This window comes from Triticum aestivum, chromosome 3B, assembly GCF_018294505.1.
Source record: "Triticum aestivum cultivar Chinese Spring chromosome 3B, IWGSC CS RefSeq v2.1, whole genome shotgun sequence".
Lineage (NCBI taxonomy): Eukaryota > Viridiplantae > Streptophyta > Magnoliopsida > Poales > Poaceae > Triticum > Triticum aestivum.
The window spans coordinates 315,568,593-315,589,806 of record NC_057801.1 but is presented as its reverse complement, the minus strand read 5'-3'; positions in this window follow the sequence as shown (position 1 = coordinate 315,589,806).

Sequence of the window (21,214 nt, the reverse complement as noted above, 5' to 3'; positions counted from 1 at the left end):
TATTTCGAGATTAGGTTTTGTCACTCCGATTGTCGGAGAGGTATCTCTGGGCCCTCTCGGTAATGGACATCACTATAAGCCCTGCAAGCAATGTGACCAATGAGTTGGTTATAGAATGATGCATTACGTAACGAGTAAAGAGACTTGCCCGTAACGAGATTGAACTAGGTATTGAGATACCGACGATCGAATCTCGGGCAAGTAACATACTGATGACAAAGGGAACAACGTATGTTGTTATGTGGTTTGACCGATAAAGATCTTCGTAGAATATGTAGGAGCCAATATGAGCATCCAGGTTCCGCTATTGGTCATTGACCGGAAACAGTTCTAGGTCATGTCTACATAGTTCTCGAACCCGTAGGGTCCGCACGCTTAAAGTTCCGATGACAGTTTCATTATGAATTTGTATGTTTTGATGTACCGAAGGTTGTTCGGAGTCCCGGATGTGATCACGGACATGACGAGGAGTGTCGAAATGGTCGAGGCATAAAGATTGATATAATGGAAGTCTATATTTGGATATCAGAATTGTTCCGGGAGAAATCGGGATTTTTCCGGAGTACCGGGGGGTTACCAGAACCCCCCCCCCCCCCGGGGGGGGATAATGGGCCTACATGGGCCCTAAGGGAGAAGAGGAGGGCCGGCCAGGGCAGGCCGCGCGCCCCCTCCCGCTCTAGTCCGAATTGGACAAGGAAGGGGGCGGCGCCCCCCTTTCCTCTTTCCCCTCCCCCCTTTCCTTCTCCTACAAGGCAAGAGGGGGGAGTCCTACTCCCGGTGGGAGTAGGACTCCTCCAGGCACACCCCTAGGGGCCGGCCGCACCTCCCCCTCCCTCCTTTATATACGGGGGCAAGGGGCACCCCATAACAAACAAGTTGATCTTCGTGATCGTTCCTTAGCCGTGTGCGGTGCCCCCCTCCACCATATTCCACCTTGGTCATATTGTTGCGGTGCTTAGGCGAAGCCATGCGTCGGTAGAACATCATCATCGTCACCACGCCGTCGTATTGACGGAACTCATCCCCGACACCCTGCTGGATCGGAGTTCGGGGATCGTCATCGAGCTGAACGTGTGCTGAACTTGGAGGCTCCGTACGTTCGGTGCTTGGATTGGTCGGATCGTGAAGACGTACAACTACATCAACCGCGTTTTCATAACGCTTTCGCTTACGGTCTACGAGGGTACATGGACACACTCTCCCCTCTCGTTGCTATGCATCACCATGATCTTGCGTGTGCGTAGGAATTTTTTTGAAATTACTACGTTCCCCAACAGTGGCATCCGAGCCTAGGTTTTATGCGTTGATATTATATGCACGAGTAGAACACAAGTGAGTTGTGGGCGATACAAGTCATACTGCTTACCAGCATGTCATACTTCGGTTCAGCGGTATAGTTGGATGAAGCGGCCCGGACCAACATTATGCGTACGCTTACGCGAGACTGGTTTTACCGCCGTGCTTCGCACACATGTGACTAGCAGGTGTCTGTTTCTCCAACTTTAGTTGAACCGAGTGTGGCTACGCCCGGTCCTTGCGAAGGTTAAAACATCACTAACTTGACGAAATATCGTTGTGGTTTTGATGCGTAGGTAAGAACGGTTCTTGCTCAGCCCTTAGCAGCCACGTAAAATTTGCAAACAACAAAGTAGAGGACGTCTAACTTGTTTTTGCAGGGCATAATGTGATGTGATATGGTCAAGACGTGATGCTATATTTTATTGTATGAGATGATCATGTTTGTAACCAAAGTTATCGGCAACTAGCAGGAGCCATATGGTTGTCGCTTTATTGTATGAAATGCAAACACCCTGTAATTGCTTTACTTTATCACTAAGCGGTAGCGATAGTCGTAGAAGCAATAGATGGTGTAACGACAACGATGCTATGATGGAGATCAAGGTGTCGCGCTGGTGACGATGGTGATCATGACGGTGCTTCGGAGATGCAGATCACAAGCACAAGATGATGATGGCCATATCATATCACTTATATTGATTGCATGTGATGTTTATCCTTTATGCATCTTATCTTGTTTGATTGACGGTAGCATCTTAAGATGATCTCTCACTAAATTTTCAAGAAGTGTTCTCCCTGAGTATGCACCGTTGTGAAAGTTCTTCGTGCTGAGACACCACGCGATGATCGGGTGTGATAGGCTCTATGTTCAAATACAACGGGTGCAAAACAGTTGCACACGCGAAATACTCAAGTTAAACTTGACGAGCCTAGCATATACAGATATGGCCTCGTAACACAGAGACCGAAAGGTCGAGCGTGAATCATATAGTAGATATGATCAACATAGTGATGTTCACCATTGAAAACTACTCCATCTCACGTGATGATCGGACTTGGTTTAGTTGATTTGGATCACGTGATCACTTAGATGACTAGAGAGATGTCTGTCTAAGTGGGAGTTCTTAAGTAATATGATTAATTGAACTAAAATTTATCATGAACTTAGTACTTGGTAGTATTTTGCTTGTCTATGTTTGTTGTAGATAGATGGCTCGTGTTGTTGCTCCATTGAATTTTAATGCGTTCCTTGAGAAAGCTAAGTTGAAAGATGATGATAGAAATTACACGGACTGGGTCCATAACCTGAGGATTATCCTCATTGCCGCACAGAAGAATTACGTCCTGGAAGCACCGCTGGGTGCGAGGCCTGCTGCAGATGCAACTGACTATGTTAAGAACGTCTGGCAAAGCAAAGCTGATGACTACTCGATAGTTCAGTGTGCCATGCTTTACGGTTTGGAACCGGGTCTTCAACGACGTTTTGAACGTCATGGAGCATATGAGATGTTCCAGGAGTTGAAGTTAATATTTCAAGCAAATGCCTGGATTGAGAGATATGAAGTCTCCAATAAGTTCTATAGCTGTAAGATGGAGGAGAATAGTTCTGTCAGTGAACACATACTCAAAATGTCTGGGTATAATAATCACTTGATTCAACTGGGAGTTAATCTTCCTGATGATAGTGTCATTGAGATAATTCTTCAATCACTGCCACCAAGCTACAAGAGCTTCGTGATGAACTATGATATGAAAGGTATGGACAAGACTATACCCTAGCTCTTTGCAATGCTAAAGGCTGTGGAGGTAGAAATCAAGAAGGAGCATCAAGTGTTGATGGTCAATAAGACCACTAGTTTCAAGAAAAAGGGCAAAGGGAAGAAGAAGGGGAACTTCAAGAAGAACAGCAAACAAGTTGCTGCTCAAGAGAAGAAACCCAAGTTTGGACCTAAGCCTGAGACTGAGTGCTTCTACTGCAAGCAGACTGGACACTGGAAGCGGAACTGCCCCAAGTATTTGGCGGATAAGAAAGATGGCAAAGTGAACAAAGGTATATGTGATATACATGTTATTGATATGTACCTTACTAATACTCGCAGTAGCACCTGGGTACTTGATACTAGTTCTGTTGCTAATATTTGCAACTCGAAACAGGGACTACGGAATAGGCGAAGTTTGGCTAAGGACGAGGTGACGATGCGCGTAGGAAATGGTTCCAAAGTCGATGTGATCGCAGTCGGCACGCTACCTCTACATCTACCATCGGGATTAGTTTTAGACCTAAATAATTGTTATTTTGTGCCAGCGTTGAGCACGAACATTATATCTGGATCTTGTTTGATGCGAGACGGTTATTCATTTAAATCAGAGAATAATGGTTGTTCTATTTATATGAGTAATATCTTTTATGGTCATGCACACTTACAGAGTGGTCTATTTTTATTAAATCTCGATAGTAGTGATACACATACTCATAATGTTGAAGCCAAAAGATGCAGAGTTAATAATGATAGTGCAACTTATTTTTGGCACTGCCGTTTAGGTCATATCAGTGTAAAGCGCATGAAGAAACTCCATACTGATGGACTTTTGGAATCACTTGATTATGAATCACTTGGTACTTGCGAACCGTGCCTCATGGGCAAGATGACTAAAACGCCGTTCTCGGGAACTATGGAGCGAGCAACTGATTTGTTAGAAATCATACATACCGATGTATGTGGTCCAATGAATGTCGAAGCTCGCAGCGGGTATCGTTATTTTCTCACCTTCACAAATGATTTGAGCAGATATGGGCATATCTACTTGATGAAACACAAGTCTGAAACATTTGAAAAGTTCAAAGAATTTCAGAGTGAAGTAGAAAATCATCGTAACAAGAAAATAAAATTTCTACGATCTGATCGTGGAGGAGAATATTTGAGTTACGAGTTTGGTTTACATTTGAAACAATGCGGAATAGTTTCGCAACTCATGCCATCGGAACACCACAACGAAATGGTGTGTCCGAACGTCATAATCGTACTTTATTGGATATGGTACGATCTATGATGTCTCTTACTGATTTACCGCTATCATTTTGGGGTTATGCTTTAGAGACGGACACATTCACGTTAAATAGGGCACCATAAAAATCCGTTGAGACGACGCCTTATGAACTGTGGTTTGGCAAGAAACCAAAGTTGTCGTTTCTTAAAGTTTGGGGCTGCGATGCTTATGTGAAGAAACTTCAACCAGATAAGCTCGAACCCAAATCGGAGAAATGTGTCTTCATGGGATACCCAAAAGAGATAATTGGGTACACCTTCTATCACAGATCTGAGGGCAAGATTTTCGTTGCTAAATTCAGATCCTTTCTAGAGAAGGAGTTTCTCTCGAAAGAAGTGAGTGGGAGGAAAGTAGAACTTGATGAGGTAACTGTACCTGCTCCCTTATTGGAAAGTAGTTCATCACAAGAACCGGTTCCTGTGACAACTACACCAATTAGTGACGAAGCTAATGATATTGATCATGAATCTTCATATCAAGTTTCTACTGAACCTCGTAGGTCTACCAGAGTAAGATCCGCACCAGAGTGGTACGGTAATCCTATTCTGAAAGTCATGTTACTTGACCATGGCGAACCTGCGAACTATGAGGAAGCGATGATGAGCCCAGCTTCCGCAAAATGGCTTGAAGCCATGAAATTTGAGATAGGATCCATGTATGAGAACAAAGTATGGACTTTGGTTGACTTGCCCGATGATCGGCAAGCTATTGAGAATAAATGGATCTTCAAGAAGAAGACTGACGCTGATGGTAATATACCTATCTACAAAGCTCGACTTGTTGCAAAAGGTTTTTGACAAGTTCAAGGGGTTGACTACGATGAGACTTTCTCACCCGTAGCGATGCTTAAGTCTGTCCGAATCATGTTAGCAATTGCCACATTTTATGATTATGAAATTTGGCAAATGGATGTAAAAACTGCATTCCTGAATGGATTTATAGAAGAAGAGGTGTATATGATGCAACTGGAAGGTTTTGTCGATCCAAAGTTGCTAACAAAGTGTGCAAGCTCCAGCGATCCATTTATGGACTGGTGCAAGCATCTCGGAGTTGGAATAAACGCTTTGATAGTGTGATCAAAGCATATGGTTTTATACAGACTTTTGGAGAAGCCTGTATTTACAAGAAAGTGAGTGGGAGCTCTGTAGCATTTCTGATATTATATGTAGATGACATATTGTTAATTGGAAATGATATAGAATTCCTGGATAGCATAAAGCGATACTTGAATAAAAGTTTTTCAATGAAAGACCTCGGTGAAGCTGCTTACATATTGGGCATCAAGATCTATAGAGATAGATCAAGACGTTTAATTGGAATTTCACAAAGCACATACCTTGATAAAGTTTTGAAAAAGTTCAAAATGGATCAGGCAAAGAAAGGGTTCTTTCCTATATTGCAAGGTGTGAAGTTGAGTCAGACTCAATGCCCGACCACAGCAGAAGATAGAGAGAAAATGAAAGATGTTCCCTATGCTTCAACCATAGGCTCTATCATGTATGCAATGTTGTGTACCAGACCTGATGTATGCTTAGCAATAAGTTTAGCAGGGAGGTACCAAAGTAATCCAGGATTAGATCAATGGACAGCGGTCAAGAACATCCTGAAATACCTGAAAAGGACTAAGGATATGTTTCTCGTTTATGGAGGTGACAAAGAGCTAGTCGTAAATGGTTACGTTGATGCAAGCTTTGACACTGATCCGGATGATTCTAAATCGCAAACCGCATACATGTTTTTATTAAACGATGGAGCTTTAAGTTGGTGCAGTTCTAAACAAAGCGTCGTGGCGCGATCTACATGCGAAGCGGAGTACATGCTGCTTCGGAAGCAGCAAATGAAGGAGTCTGGATGAAGGAATTCATTTCTGATCTAGGTGTCATACCTAGTGCATCGGGGCCACTGAAGATCTTCTGTGACAATACTGGTGCAATTGCCTTGGCAGAGGAATCCAGATTTCACAAGAGGACCAAGCACATCAAGAGACGCTTCAATTCCATCCGGGACCAAGTCCAGGTGGGAGACATAGAGATTTGCAAGATACATACGGATCTGAATGTAGCAGACCTGTTGACTAAGCCTCTTCCACGAGCAAAACATGATCAACACCAAGACTCCATGGGTGTTAGAATCATTACTGTGTAATCTAGATTATTGACTCTAGTGCAAGTGGGAGACTGAAGGAAATATGCCCTAGAGGCAATAATAAAGTTATTATTTATTTCCTCATATCATGATAAATGTTTATTATTCATGCTAGAATTGTATTAACCGGAAACATAATACATGTGTGAATACATAGACAAACTTAATGTCACTAGTATGCCTCTACTTGACTAGCTCATTAATCAAAGATGGTTATGTTTCCTAACCATAGACATGTGTTGTCATTTGATTAAAAAGATCACATCATTAGGAGAATTATGTGATTGACTTGACCCATTCCGTTAGCCTAGCACTTGATCGTTTAGTATGTTTTATTGCTTTCTTCATGACTTATACAAAGTTCCTACAACTATGAGATTATGCAACTCCCGTTTACCGGAGGAACACTTTGTGTGCTACCAAACATCACAACATAACTGGGTGATTATAAAGGAGCTCTACAGGTGTCTCCAAAGGTAGATGTTGAGTTGGCGTATTTTGAGATTAGGTTTTGTCACTCCGATTATCGGAGAGGTATCTCTGGGCCCTCTCGGTAATGCACATCACTATAAGCCTTGAAAGAAATGTGACCAATGAGTTGATTACGGAATGATGCATTACGTAACGAGTAAAGAGACATGCCGGTAACGAGATTGAACTAGGTATCGAGATACCGACGATCGAATCTCGGGCAAGTAACATACCGATGACAAAGGGAACAACATATGTTGTTATGCGGTTTGACCGATAAAGATCTTCGTAGAATATGTAGGAGCCAATATGAGCATCCAGGTTCCGCTATTGGTTATTGACCGGAAACAGTTCTAGGTCATGTCTACATAGTTCTCGAACCCGTAGGGTCCGCACGCTTAAAGTTACGATGACAGTCTCATTATGAGTTTGTATGTTTTGATGTACCGAAGGTTGTTCGGAGTCCCGGATGTGATCACGGACATGACGAGGAGTGTCGAAATGGTCGAGACATAAAGATTGATATATTGGAACCCTATATTTGGATATCGGAATTGTTCCGGGAGAAATCGGGATTTTTCCGGAGTATCGGGGGGTTACCGGAACCCCCCCCCCCCCCCAGGGATAATGGGCCTACATGGGCCCTAAGGGAGAAGAGGAGGGCCGGCCAGGGCAGGCCGCGCGCCCCCTACCCCTCTAGTCCGAATAGGATAAGGAAGGTGGGGACGGCGCCCCCCTTTCCTCTTTCCCCTCCCCCCTTTCCTTCTCCTACAAGGCAAGAGGGGGGAGTCCTACTCCCGGTGGGAGTAGGACTCCTCCAGGCGCACCCCTAGGGGCCGGCCGCACCTCCCCCCTCCCTCCTTTATATATGGGGGCAGGGGGGCACCCCATAACACACAAGTTGATCTTTGTGATCGTTCCTTAGCCGTGTGCGGTGCCCCCCTCCACCATATTCCACCTCGGTCATATCGATTCGGTGCTTAGGCGAAGCCCTGCGTCGGTAGAACATCATCATCGTCACCACGCCGTCGTATTGACGGAACTCATCCCCGACACCCTGCTGGATCAGAGTCTGGGTATCATCATCGAGCTGAACGTGTGCTGAACTCGGAGGCTCCGTACGTTCGGTGCTTGGATCGGTCGGATCGTGAAGACGTACGACTACATGAACCGCGTTGTCATAATGCTTCTGCTTACGGTCTACGAGGGTACGTGGACACACTCTCCCCTCTGGTTGCTATGCATCACCATGATCTTCCGTGTGCATCGGAAATTTTTGAAATTACTACGTTCCCAAACACAAACAACTGACGGTCTCCAACTTCATCCCATAACAACGGCGCCCTGCACCTCCGTCCGTACAAGCTTCGAAAGGGGCCATCTTCAAACTGGCTTGATAGCTGTTGTTATAAGGGAACTCTGCATATGGCAAATTGTTGTCCCAACTAGATCCATAATCTAGCGCATAAGCTCTCAACATGTCCTTCAGAATCTGATTGACTCTCTCAGTCTGTCCATCTGTCTATGGATGAAAGGTTGTACTGAACTCTAGCCCGGTACCCAAAGTTTCATGCAACATATTCTAGAACTCTGAGGTAAACTGGGTTCCTCTATCTGATACAATGGTCCTCGGAACTCCATGCAGACATACGATCCTGGTCATATATATCTTTGCCAACTTTGCATTGGTGTAAGTGGTCTTCATTGGGATGAAATGATCTACCTTCGTCAAACGATCGACTACGACCCATATCGAGTCATAGCCTGAACGAGTCCAGGGCAATCCCGTGATAAAATCCATGCCTAGCTTATCCCACTTCCATTCGGGTATCGGCAATGGCTGTAGCAATCATGCTGGCTTCTAATGCTCTGCCTTTACTCTCTGACATACATCACAAACTGCTACATACTCTGCAATATCCTTCTTCATTCCGGTCCACCAAAAATTGTCTTTCAAATCCAGATACATCTTGGTATTTCCTGGGTGAATTGAATACGGCGAATCATGGTCCTCTTGCCAAATAAACTTCCTGATCTCCGAATCATTGGGCACATATACGCGGTCCTCAAACCATAAGGTATCGTGTTCATCCTCATGAAATCCTTCCGCCTTTCCTTTGCTCATCCTTTCCGTTATCTCGGCAATCTCCTTGTCCGTTTTCTGAGCTTCTTTGATTTTATCCATCAAAGTAGACTGAATCTCTAATGCTGCTACATAGCCTCTCGAAACTATTTCCAAACATAGCTGGCGAAGATCCTCTGCTAACTCCTTGGGTAACTCTCCGGTCATGAGCGTATTGACATGACTCTTGCGGCTCAATGCATCGGCTACTACGTCAGCCTTTCCGGGATGATAATGCAACCTCATATCATAATCCTTGATGAGATCCAACCATCTCCTCTGCCTGAGATTCAACTCCTTCTGCGTGAAGATATACTTCAAACTCTTGTGATCCGTATGAACCTCACAGTGGTTTCCGATGAGAAAGTGTCTCCAAGTCTTCAATGCATGCACTACGGATGCTAACTCCAAATCATGGGTAGCATAATTCAACTCATGGGTTTTAAGCTGTCGTGACGCATACGAAACAACTCTCCCTTCCTGCATAAGAACTTCTCCAAGTCCTCGGTGAGAAGCATCACAATACACTTGATAATCCTTGCGTTGATCTGGCAGAATCAGCACTGGAGCTGTAACCAAGCGTTTCTTCAACTCCTGGAAGATGGCCTCACATTCATTAGTCCATTTGAACTTGGTGTCCTTCTTCAACAACTCCGTCATGGGCTTTGCAATCTTCGAGAAATTCTCAATAAATCTCCGACAGTATCCTGCGAGTTCAAGAAAACTCCGGATCTCTCCAACTGACGTGGGTGCTTCCCAATTTGTCACCGTGACAACCTTGGTAGGATCTACTGCTATTCCTTATCCGAATATAACATGTCCGAGAAATCCAACTTCCTTCAACCAAAACTCACATTTGCTGAACCTGGCATATAACTGATGTTCTCTGAGCTTCCCAAGTACCAAATGCAAATGCTCCTTATGCTCCTCTTCATTCTTCGAGTAGACCAATATGTCGTCAATGAACACCACGACGAACTTATCCAAAAACTCCATAAACACCTTGTTCACCATGTTCATGAAATAGGCAGGTGCGTTAGTCAGACCAAATGACATAATGGTATACTCATATAGCCCGTACCTTGTGGTAAAAGCTGTCTTAGGTATATCCTGCTCTCGAATCTTCAGCTGATGATAACCTGATCACAGATCGATCTTGGAAAACACTTTAGCTCCTTGCAACTGGTCAAACTAATCATTGATCATCGGCGGTGGGTACTTGTTCTTGATCGTCACGTCATTCAATCCATGATAATCAACAACCATCCTCAGTGATCCATCCTTCTTCTCTACTAGAAGCACTGGTGATCCCTAAGGTGACGAACTTGGGCGAATGTAGCCTTTATCCAGTAACTCCTTAATTCCTCCAAATCCTTTGCGGGCATCCTGTACGGTCTTTAGATATTATCCCTGTGCCTGGCAAAAGCTCAATCAAAAACTCAATGTCTCTATTCGGTGGCATGCCTGGCAACTCTTCTGGAAAAACATCAGGGAAATCCTACACCACTGGGACTTCCTCTTGTACAACTCCTGATAAGGAATTCACTTGAGTCCTCTTCGGCACATGCCAGGATACATACTTAATCCTTCTTCCTTCTGGGGTGGTAAGCAAAATCGACTTACTGGCGTAGTCAATGTTCCCTCCATACTTCGATAACCAATCCATGCCTAATATCACATCCAGTCCTTGTGACTCCAATACTATTGGGTCTAAGGGAAACACGTAGTTACCAATCCTTAATGGTAACCGATCACACCATAGACTAGCCATATACTCTGCTCCTGGCGAGGTTACTAACATGGGTGACCTAAGGGCTTGGGTTGGCAGTTTAAACTTATCCACAAATCCCCTTGATATGTATGAATGCGATGCACCAGTATCAAAAAGAACGATTGCAGTAAATGACTTAACCAAATACTTACCTATTACTACATCAGGTTGCGCTTCAACCTCCTCCACACTAACGTGGTTCACCTGTCCCCTGTTGAAAAGGTTGGGATTCTTTCCAGAGCTTCCATTGCCATTTCCATTCTTTGCTTCAGAACACTCCGTGGCATAATGTCCATTTTTCCCGCACTTGAAACAAGTAATGTGACTTAGATCCTTCTTGGCGGGCGTTGCTGGGTTGGAACAGTTCTGGCCATTGCTTCCTCCATTACCATTCCCATTCTTGGGCCCACTATGGTTGTGCGAACTTTCTCCATTGTGATTGTGACCTCCATGGTTATGTTGAAGGGGTCCTCCCGAGTTCGGGGTAAAACAGGGTCTCTATTGAGCTCCAGAATTGTACTTCCCTTGTCCATACTTCCTCTTGTGGTTGTCAATCTGCTGCTGCTTCCCTTCAATCATGAGAGCTCTATCTACCAACTCCTGGTAGTTGTTGAAGGTTGCCACCATCAACTGCATGCTCAGCTCATCATTCAGTCCTTCCAGAAACTTCTCCTGCTTAGCTGCATCTGTAGCAACACCATCTGGGGCATAACGTGCTAACTTACTAAAATCATCCACATACTGGCCAACTGTGCGTCCTCCCTGGCCCAAGTTGCGAAACTCGTGCTTCTTCATGGCCATAGCTCCTGCTGAAACATGGGCAGTGCGAAAAGCTTGCTGAAACTGGTCCCATGTGACAGTGTTGATGGGGTAAGTTGCTGTGAAATTCTCCCACCATGGTGCTACGGGTCCATCAAGCTGATGTGCGGCAAAACACACTCTCTCCGCATCTATGCATCCTACAGTGGTCAACTCCCTTCCAATCTTACGGAGCCAATCATCTGCAACAATAGGCTCGGTGCTACTGGAGAACACCGGCGGATTCAACCTTAAGAAATGGGCTAGGTGATCAACAGGTGGTGGTGATGGTGGGTTATTCTTGTTTTTGTTCCCCTGGTTCTGATTCTGTACTAGTATCTGCATCAATGCATTCTGCTGCTGGATCAACTGAGTGAGCTCTGGTGGGAAAGAAAATCCATTGTCGCGTCTCGGAGGCATCCGAGGGTTTAGAAAAGATGAGAAAATAGAATAGAATGAGGTCTAGTGGGAAAACACTACCCATATGCACATGAGACAAACACAATCATACCACTTCAATCAATTCAAACAACGACATACATCGGTCTAACTATCGTTACAAATGTGCTCGGACTATACTATATACATGGGGAAAATACTACTACTGATATGCTGGTCGACTAGAAAAATTGATCGGTGGAAGACTCCATGATATCTGCTCCAACTTCATCAACAAAGTCATCATCGCTATCGTCGGGGTCCGAGTCGGTGTCGTCGATGATGATGTAGTTCTCCGGGCAAGTGGAATCGTCGTCTTCTCCTCCTGGCGCGGGGTCTCCCGTGAATATTCCTAGCTTCTTCGTCAAATCGTCATTCTTCTCCACGAGTATCGTCATTTCCTCCTCATATCCATCGTGTGTAGACTTGAGTTCTTCCTCTAGCTCTGTGATCCTGGTCATTGCTTTCTTCAGATCTATCATGCCTACGCACATCTGGTTCTCCTGGCGTCGAATGTGTTGGTTTAACTCCTGGATGAAAGCTGCAATAGATCTATCCTTCCTGGTGATGATCATCTCCCATTTCTCATCTCGGTGCCCACAAATCTGGTGGATAGTATCCTTGAGATCATTGTGGTAAACTTCTCCAATGCGTCCCATGGTGATGTGGGGTGCCATGCTCTTTCCTAGACTCCAGGTTGGTGCATCAAAGGAAAACTCTATGGACTCAATGACTTGCATAAACGTCCTCCCTGGAACATGAACTCAAATCATCCAACGCTCCTCTTTAGGTAAAGTGACGATGTAGGTTCCGGTGAAGCTTGGTATTCCGATGTTCAGGTATCTAGTGACTTCCTTCAAGTGTTGTCCAAAAGGTGTATCTTCAACCGGTTGTGCGAACTTGTTCCTTGCATCCGCCATCCTAAAGAGTAGAAAAGGGAGAGGAGTCAGAAATAAGAAGAGAGTAGTGATCTAGGGCTTTAGCTTAGTGGTCATGACATTCAACATGTGCTCTGATACCATCTTGTAGTGACCAGACCTCAAACAGTCTGATATCTATGCATCAGTATACTCCCTGGATCTGTAATGCTGACACGCATAGTACTTGAGAATTTATAACAGAGTAGCAATCACACACTTAGGGTGTTTTTGGTTCAAGAACAAAGTGGAATGGAATGTCATGGTTTCGTTCCACGGGAATGGGTCGGTTTCGTTCCTATGTTTGGTTATGAGTATTAGATGGAATGGAATGGTTACGTTTTGGTATTTGGTTCGGGAGTTGTAATGGAATGATTTTTAGCAACAACATGAATTATTTTAACTCTTTGTATTTTCAGCAATAAAGTAGTCAAGTTTTGAGAAACATTTGAATTTTATTTGCAATACCAATAATTTATAAATATACTCAAGCATATATCAAACATAAATTCACACTCTTTTCTACTCCCTCCATTCCTAAATATAAGTCTTTTTAGATATTTCAAATAGACTACAACGTACGGGTGTATGTAGACATATTTTAGATGTAGATGCACTCATTTTGCTCTGTATGTAGTCACTTGTTGGAATCTCTAAAAAGACTTATATTTGGGAACGGGGGAGTATTTAACAAGACACATATATAAGTAAAAAATAATTATCAAGCAACTCAACATACGCAGCAAACAAAAATCATGAAAAACTAGATGTTGCTGCTATACTAATTAACCTCTCTACTGAATCAATCCAACACACGCACCAAGCAATTCCTATACTCCTGCTATACTCATATCTGTACTAGCCGATGCTGCTCTCTGTTGCTTCTGCTCCGTTGCCTGCTAGCCACTTCTTGCCCAGGCTCTGCTGCTGCTGTTCCTGCTTCGTGGTTGCTGCTCTACTCCTCCACAGCCGCCGCCGCCGCAAGCAGCCAGGGAATCGATCCGCCGCAAGTCACTGCTGCTGAGGAGCACCACCAAAAATCCATCTATTGCAAGCCAAGAAATCGATCCGCCACAGGGAGACGAGGGATGCGCCTGCGAAGGCCCGACCAGGGACCAGGGGTGAAGCAGCGCTGCAGATCGAGAGAGGAGGAGTTGGCCGGCGGTGAGGGAAGGAATCGGGGGGGGTCGATGCGGCGCAGATCAAGGGAGTGAGAGACGAGGGGAGGCGGCGCACTAGGGAGGGGAGGCGATAGGACTGGGAGTGCAAGGAGAGAGCCGGTTCCGCGTCATCCGCTTGTTTTGGAGGTCTCACCAGGTTCCGCATCTGGGGCAAATATTCAGCCCACGGGAATGAGGTGGTGATCATTCCATCTGTCAACTGAACATGAGAACCAGGCGAGGGAATGGGTCGGACCCATGACATTCCGGTCCGTTCCAGCAACTAAAAACACCCTTATTACATCGAATGTCTCAAAAGAGAACTTATTACAATAATATGGCTTAAGGCCATCTAAAATCGATAATAGCGGAAGGCTTGGAAGATAAAGTGAGTCCATCAACTCCAACGGCATCACTGAGTGAAAGACAACGACCTATGGCACCTTACTCGTCGTCTGAAAAGTTTGCAACATAAACGTTGCAGCCCGAAATGGGTCAGCACATGGAATATGTTGGCAATGTAACACATAGAGTAATGAACAGAATAATCATCACCACATGCATATATGGCTGGTGGAAAGCTCTATGGTTACAGTTTTGCATAAAGCCAATTTTTCCCTACAACAAAGGAATAACTTTTAATAACTATCATGGTGGTTGTTAAACATTGAGAATGTTCCTCCAAGTCAATCCCAATTAAACATCATTGTTAAACCCAATCAAATTATATTTAGAGTGACGAGATAAACATGATAATCCAAGAACTAGATACTCAAGATGTCCATAACCGGGGACACTGCTAACCATGATTAGTTTATACACTCTGCAGAGGTTTGCGCACTTTTCCCCACAAGACTTGAATACATCCATGGTTAGAGATTCGAGACACAGTCTTTCTAAAGCATTAACTCTTTACTCTGGATAGACAGTACCACCTACAACCCACTACATCTGCTAGTCTACCTCTTCAAGAGCTTCACGCAACTTACTCAACTATGCCAGAGCCCATATTGGCTTGTGGCTGCACACGGAAGTTTCTAGCATGAATAATCTTATGATCCCTTTGAGCCTGGGTGGCGGACCGTAGGATGATCACACGGGTGCTCCGGGATATCCTAGGACAACACTTGATTCTCCAGGTGCCCTGACAACCACTGGGTACTCCAGGGTGCCTTCAAGCAATCCACCCAGATGTGTATTTAAGTAGCCACCTTAGTTCAACCATTAAATAACAATACTCACATCTGTCATGAATCACTCGAACCAAACCACGTCTACGAGCATAGCATAGCAATATAAGCATAACGTAGAAGTAACTCCCAAAGGTTTGATAATAAACATGGCAATAGGTACTACCTCATCTACTTCCCAAAACCCACATGTTAATCAGATCCTAACCATGCAATTGTTTGAGGATTGATCTAATGCAATAAAACTGGGTAGTAAAGAGGTATGATCAAAGTGTTACTTGCCTTGCTGATGATCCGTGAAACCTAGAGACTCGTAGTAGCACACTTCGCACTCTGCTTACTCTATCACAAACAAACAAGCATACAATAAGCACTCAACTAGAAGCACGGGTAAAACTCAAATAAGAGATCTAACCAGAAAGATCATCTTAAGAACTCTGGTTTGCAAAAAGAATCAAATGAAACGAAACACCAAAACTCAAACTGCGAAAGAAAGAAGCTCCGTTTACTAATATGGACATAAGTCAAATTTTACAGTAGCAAAATCTTGTTCAAGTTGTTTAAACAGAAAGAGGGCTTCGAGACAAAGATCTAGGCGCTTGAATCGCCTGATTCCGATAAATGAGCAAAAAGATAAAGTAAAACGAAAATCAGGGAAGAAATCACGATAAAAAATAATTGCGGAAAAACCCTGGAAAAAGAAAACTGACGAACAGGCTAGCCGAACGAACGTTCGCTGTCTGCGGCTAACGAGTGAAAACCGTTTGTTAAAACGAACGTAGGAACGGGCGTTCGCTAAATAACTAAACCAGAAAAAAACCGCGGGTTCTAAAAAACGAACGGTTTTCTGGAGAAAATCGGCGTCTACCTCGCGGGTCGGGGTCCGCGGCGGCGGTGGCGTACTCCAGCGGCGGCGGCGGCGTACTCCAGTGACCGGGGAGGTGTCAGGTGGTGGCGGCGGGGTCGGGCGACGAGGCGGCGGCGGCGATCGCCAGCGGCGGCGAGACGTCGGGTCAGCGTGGATCGGGCGGCGGCGGCGATCTCCGGCGGCGGCGGCAGGGAACGAGCTACGCTAGGGTTTTGGGGGGGGCTGGCGACTCGGGCCTCCCGGTTCTTAAAGGGTCGGCCGGGTCGGAGTCCCAGACGGACACGACCGAGTTAGGTCAGTGGACTTTTTTTTAAAATAATACCACCCCCAGAAAAACAAATAAAACAAATACTAAACGGACTCCAAAACTCCTGAATAAATTTTCCCCGTCCTCAAAAATATAGCGGACAAAGAGAACATTTATTTGGGCCTCTAATGCCATTTTGAAAAACGCATATTTTTCATAATTCAAAGAAAATAGCGATAAAACTTCGAATAAAATACTTATTTCATTTTAATATTTAACCTCCAATATTTCTTTATTTTTGGGAAGTCGTTTTATCCCCTCTCTTTATTTTTTATATAAGAAATATTCAGAGATGTCCGTGGGAGATGACACCTATGGGATCACTAGAATCCCTTCAACGATTGCGGGGCGCAGGGATCGTCAGAAGAGCGGGACTAACAGGTGACAAAAGGGGGATTACCCAGGTTCGGGCCGCAAAGATGCATAAAACCCTACGATCCTGCTTTGGTGGATGTATTAGTGTTTTCGAGCTCACGAACTAGCTCGGGGTGCTCCGGGGTTTAGAAAGCCGAATCCCTTCTCTATGCACCATGGGCCTGCTTTTATAGGGGAAAGGGGCTACCGCAGTGGCACACAGATTGTGGAAAGTGATATAGTAGCACGAGCTTATTGCCCATATTAGAAGACAAGGTGCCTTAAATGCGAGGCTTAGGTGTCCCTCTACTTTATCAGGGACGGGGGCGGTGCTCGTCCCGTCCGTCGCCGCTCCCCCTCGCCTTGACACGCGCCCTGGCCAGGGATGCGTGCGGCGCCATGTAGGTAGGCATGCAACTAAGGTGGCACGATGGTGGAACCTCCACAAAGGATTGCTTGCTGCCACGCAGGTGCCTTCCCAGTTGGTTGAGTTGGAAGCTGCATGCGAACGGCGATGAAGACTTGGTTGGCGCGGGCTTGGCGGTGGGCCTGCCGGTGCACTTGGCGAGGGTCTTGCTGTGGCGCACTGGTTTCCCCGATAAGGGACCTTGACGGGGGCCTCGTGGGTTTCTTCGATGAGGATGGTTGCCTTCCTATCCTCATTTGGTCTTGTCTCTTCCTCGTCTTCACAAAGATCTGCATGCCACCACAGAGGTGCCTCCTGAGCCTCGCCCCAACGTGTTTGTCAAACGTTGGTGGGCTCAAGGGTGGCTCACTTTGGCTGGCGCGGGCGAGCTGCCCCGGCAAGGGTCTTGCCGGAGTTGCTGAGGCTGCCCCAGCAAGGGTCCTTGCCGGGGGAACCTGCTACGCCCATCCGATCTTTGTGGTCTTGGTCCTTGTTGTTGCTTCGTTCGCCTTCTGGCCTCGGCTTCTCTCCGGCTTCCCCTTCTTGCTGTGTCTGTGCGTGGCTGTGGTGGGAGGCTCTGACTGCCCATGCACAAGTAAAGGGGACAAAAGGAGAACCCCTACTTTTGTACACCGACAGGAGCCCCCAGGCCTGGGCCATACATAAGCGCAGCACGTTGTTGGGCTAGGCCCAAAACAGTGCGCGGGCAGTTGGGGCGGATTTCTACCACGGCTATTGTCCCGTCCGATGCGCTTCCCATGACCCGCGTTGAACGTGCGACGTGGGGGTCGTGCGCGTGCATGACGTGGGAGGCATGCATGGGACAGCGCCCGCACGCATGCGTCGCATCGCAGTTAACGGGAAAGGAGGTGGCCCGCGCCTTCCCCATAAAAAGGAATAACCGCGGGTGCGCTGCTCACTTTACCCCTCCCCTGCACCCCCCCCCCCAATCTCAGAACCGCCGCCCCCTTCTCCTCGAGCCCCTCTGTTCTTGTCTATCGCCGTCGTGCTTCCGCCATCCCCTGCCTTTTCGCTTGCCGCAACCACCATGGCACCTAAGCCCACGAAGAGCAAGGGAGCGACGAAGGATGCCGGTGCGTCGGAGCAGCCGAAGAGCAAGGGACCGACGAAGGATGCCGGTGATGCGGCGGGTGCAGTTCTCCTACTTCCTCCCCTCGACGGTCAGCGTGCCCGAGCTTCGGGAGATTTTCAAGTGTCTGTGGGACGTGAAGACGGGGACGGGGGGAGAAAAAACCGGGCACCTGGCCACGACCGTCGTTCCCACCAGCGTCGGGCCCTCCCCTCACCGGTACCCTTTTTTCGTCGATTATTTCTCTTGCGGGCTCTGTCCCCCCTTCTCCGATTTCTTCAAGAACATCATGCACACCTATGGCTTCCACCTCTTGGATTTCACTCCAAATGCCGTGGCGTGCATGGCCCTCTTCGCCCATCTCTGCGAGGGCTTCGTCGGGGTGTACCCCAGCATAGCGCTCTTCCGCCATTACTTTTCCCCTTGGATCCAAAAAGGGGGCGCCATTGCTGGCTACGTCGCCTGGATCCTGAGGGCCAAGGGGGTGTACCCGGACGATGCCACGAAGGAGAGGTGGGAAGAATGGCGGGGCCGGTGGTGCTGGATTGAGGAGAAGGACCCACCAGCGTTCTGCGAGGTTCGCCAGAAGCCGCCGGTCCGTGGCGGCGATTGGGGAGACGTCGACGCTGACGACGCGAAGCTCACGATCGCCACCACCAGGATTCTCCGGCTCGCCCGCCGGATTGCTCCTCTGCATGATAAGGGGAGGCCGGCCTGGCTCTATGTGAATGCCGCCGACATCATGAGGCTCCGTCCCGGCCTCGACAACAACTTGACGGTGCTGCAGCACACCCATCTTTGCCAGTGAATCTTCCAGCTCGAGGTCGACAACACGGGCGAGCTCGAGCGGTCCGGCAAGATTGCCAGGGCCACCGCGAAGGCCGGCAAGGTCGATAAGGAGCCTGATTTCAAGCTGCTGATACGTCTCCAACGTACCTATAATTTATGAAGCATTCATGCTATTTTATTATCTGTTTTGAATGATTATGGGCTTTATTATACACTTTTATATTACTTTCGGGACTAACATATTAACCGGAGGCCCAACCCATATTGTTGTTTTATTGCCTGTTTCAGTATTTCGACAAAAAGGAATATCAAACGGAGTCCAAACGGAATGAAACCTTCGTCAACGTGATTTTTTGGAAGAATATCATCCTGCAGACTTGGAGTTCAAGTCAGAAGATCCTCGAGGCAGGCACGAGATAGGAGGGCGCCCCCCCCCTGTAGGGCACACCCTCCTGTCTCATGGGCCCCTCGAGCACCTCCCGACCGACTTCTTTCGCCTATATAAGCCTACGTACCCTAAAAACATCGAATATCAATATAGATCGGGAGTTCCGCCGCCGCAAGCCTCTGTAGCAACCAAAAACCTCTCGGGAGCCCGTTCTGGCCCCCTGCCAGAGGGGGAACCCATCACAAGTGGCCATCTTCATCATCCCGACGCTATCCATGATGAAGAGGGAGTAGTTCACCCTCGGGGCTGAGGGTATGTACCAGTAGCTATGTGTTTGATCTCTCTCTCTCGTGTTCTCTCTATGGCACGATCTTGATGTATCGCGAGCTTTGCTATTATAGTTGGATCTTATGATGTTTCTCCCCCTCTACTCTCTTGTGATGAATTGAGTTTCCCTCTTGAAGTTATCTTATTGGATTGAGTATTTGATTTGAGAACACTTGATGTATGTCTTGTCGTGTTTATCTGTGGTGACAATGGGATATCACATACCACTTGATGTATGTTTTGGTGACCAACTTGCGGGTTCCGCCCATGAACCTATGCATAGGGGTTGGCACACGTTTTCTTGACTCTCTGGTAGAAACTTTGGGGCACTCTTTGAAGTACTTTGTGTTGGTTGGATGAATCTGAGATTGTGTGATGCATATTGTATAATCATGCCCACGGATACTTGAGGTGACAATGGAGTATCTAGGTGACATTAGGTGATTTGTGTCTTAAGGTGTTATTCTAGTACGAACTCTTGAATAGATTGATCCGAAAGAATAACTTTGAGGTGGTTTCGTACCCTACCATAATCTCTATGTTTGTTCTCCGCTATTAGTGGCTTTGGAGTGACTCTTTGTTGCATGTTGAGGGATTGTTATATGATCTATCTATGTTATTATTGTTGAGAGAACTTGCACTAGTGAAAGTATGAACCCTAGGCCTTGTTTCCTACCATTGCAATACCGTCTACGCTCACTTTTATCATTAGTTACCTTGCTGTTTTTATTATTTCAGATTACAAAAACCTTTATCTACCATCTATATTGCACTTGTATCACCATCTCTTCGACGAACTAGTGCACCTATACAATCTACCATTGTATTGGGTGTGTTGGGGACACAAGAGACTCTTTGTTATTTGGTTGCAGGGTTGTTTGAGAGAGACCATCTTCATCCTATGCCTCCCACGGATTGATAAACCTTAGGTCATCCACTTGAGGGAAATTTTCTACTGTCCTACAAACCTGTGCACTTGCAGGCCCAACAACGTCTACAAGAAGAAGGTTGTGTAGTAGACATCAAGCTCTTTTCTGGCGTCGTTGCCAGGGAGGTTAGCACTTGAAGGTATATCTTTAGATCTTGCAATCGAATCTTTTTGTTTCTTGTTTTATCACTAGTTTAGTTTTTAAAAAGAAAACTACAAAAAAATGGATTTGAGTTTGTCTCATACGCTTCATCTTTTTAATATCTTTCGTGAGAATGATGGAAAGGAAAATTGTGCTCAAGTGCTAGAAGAAGAATGCATTAAAATGTTTGGTACTAGATCTTTGTATGATTAGCATGATTGCAATGTTGTTAGTATGAATTCCCTGAATATCCATG